Below are 2,257 nucleotides of genomic sequence, written 5' to 3'. Positions count from 1 at the left end.
CATGTATTTCTTTAGGTGAGGCCAAATTCCTTAAAAACATCTGCACTTGCACAGATGTTGATTCCAGGAGTATTGCCTGGTAAACATCCTGCATGCGAATCACTCAGAGTCTGCTTCGTGAGGAGTAATGAAATTATTTTGAGAAGATTTTAAAGAAGGTCTCAAGGTAGTTCTTTGAATTGTCAGCAATATTCCATACATTACAAAGCTAATGCTGGATTCAGTGATAGGAAAATTCAAGGAGAGGAGTTGAAGTATAGAAATTTGGGGACAGTCTGGAGGTCCTCAAAGAAAATCTGAATGAACATGGAAATCCAGACTTAGAGACGTTTGATAGAAAGGAAGTGTAGAATTTGAAATAAAAAGGTAACATAAAATCTACTTGAGCATTATACTTCAAAATGTTTATTTTAAAATATTAAATCACAGGTTGTATAAATAAATATGACTTAAGAATGATAATTTATTTGGCCTCTGTCAACCTCTTCAAATTTCTAGAAGACCTATGGTCCAATCGTAAGCACGTACCTGCTCCTGATTTTGGGTACAAGTTTGGTCAATGTCCCGTGATTCCTCTGATTGTTAGGTTTTGGAGGCATTGAGCACAGGGACAATCAGTGTTTAATAGTAAGGATATTCTTGTCCTTCTGGGAAGAGTAAGTTCCGGAAGAACTGAGGAGTATTCCAAGGCTTGTCCTTTAGAATAAAGAGAAACAGATGGGAAACTCCAAATACTGGAAAGACCTTTCACTGCATGCTGGCAGACACACTACTTAACTTTCTTCTTGTTTCCACTGTCAACATCCACTAACATGTAGCTGCTTGGATTCTCAGAAATAGAAATTTACTCTTTTCCAGGTCACTAGCTCCTCTAACCGCCACCGAATCTTGTCATTTAGTTTCTCTTTTCCTTTCCTCACATCATAGCAATTAAATTATTGGAGCAACACTGCCTTAGTTATATGATTTGCTTTCACTATTCTTCGAAAGCAGCTCATATAAACATTTTGCTCTTGCAAGACTGTTCTAAATGGTTTCCAAATATTCACTGTGTCTTTCTTTACATAGAAGCCAGATTGATTTTTTAGGAGTCATCAGAAGTTGTGACTTCTCCACTTAAAAACTTCCAGTCATTTTGTGTTACTCCTAAAGTAAGATCTGAACTCTTTGCCAAGGTCTATAAAACCCTTCATTATTTAGTCTCTTCTATTCCTTCCCAACTTCCTCACTGGTCGGTGGACCAGCACTGTCAGCATTATCTGGGAGTTATAAATGCAAATGTTCGGCCCACATTTCAGACCTGCTGAATCACAACCTCTGCATCTGGAACTCATGTAGCTGTAGTTAAAAAACTTCCAGGGTCTATCATCACACACCAAAATTAACTTGAAATGGACTAAAGACCTGAACATAAGACCTGAAACAAGAAAATGCATAGAAGGAAACATAGGAACTAAACTCAAGGACCTGTGACTTAAAGAGGATTTTATGAATTTGACCTCAAAGGCATGGGAACTAAAAGCAAAAACAAATGAATGGGACTACATCAAACTAAGAAGCTTCTGCTCATCAAAAGAAATTGTCAACAAGGTAAAGGGACAAACATCTGAATGGGAAATATATTTGCAAGCAACACCTTAGGTAAGGGCCTAATATCCAAAATATACAAAGAACTCATACAACACAATAACGACAAACAGGAAATGATCCAATCAAAAAATGGGCAAGGGAACTGAACAGACACTTCTCCCTAGAAGACACTCACATGGCCAACAAAGATTTGAAAAGATGCTCAACATCACTAGCTATTAGGGAAATGCCAATCAAAACCACAATGTGATGCCGTGTCACAGCTGTTAGAATAGCTATAATCAACAGGACAAGCAATAACAAATGCTGGAGAGCATGCAGAGAAAAAGGAACCGTCGTATACTGCTGACGGGACTGCAAATTGGTACAGCCACTATGGAAAACAGTACAGATCTTCCTCCAAAAACTAAGAATGGATCTACCATATCATCCAGGAATCCCTCTCCTGGGTATTTACCCCAAAGACTTGAAAACCCATATGCAAAAAGATATTTGCACTCCGATGTTCATAGCAGCACTATTCACAGTGGCCAGGATATGGAAGCAACCGAAGTGTCCTATCATAGATGGTTGGCTAAAGACACTTTGGTACATATATACAATGGAATATTACTCAGCCATAAGAAGAGATGAAATACTACCATTTGCTACAACATGTATGGAATTC

This window comes from Pteropus vampyrus, unplaced genomic scaffold, assembly GCF_000151845.1.
Source record: "Pteropus vampyrus isolate Shadow unplaced genomic scaffold, Pvam_2.0 Scaffold779, whole genome shotgun sequence".
Lineage (NCBI taxonomy): Eukaryota > Metazoa > Chordata > Mammalia > Chiroptera > Pteropodidae > Pteropus > Pteropus vampyrus.
The sequence above is the reverse complement of the archived record's forward strand: the minus strand, read 5'-3'. Positions refer to the sequence as shown.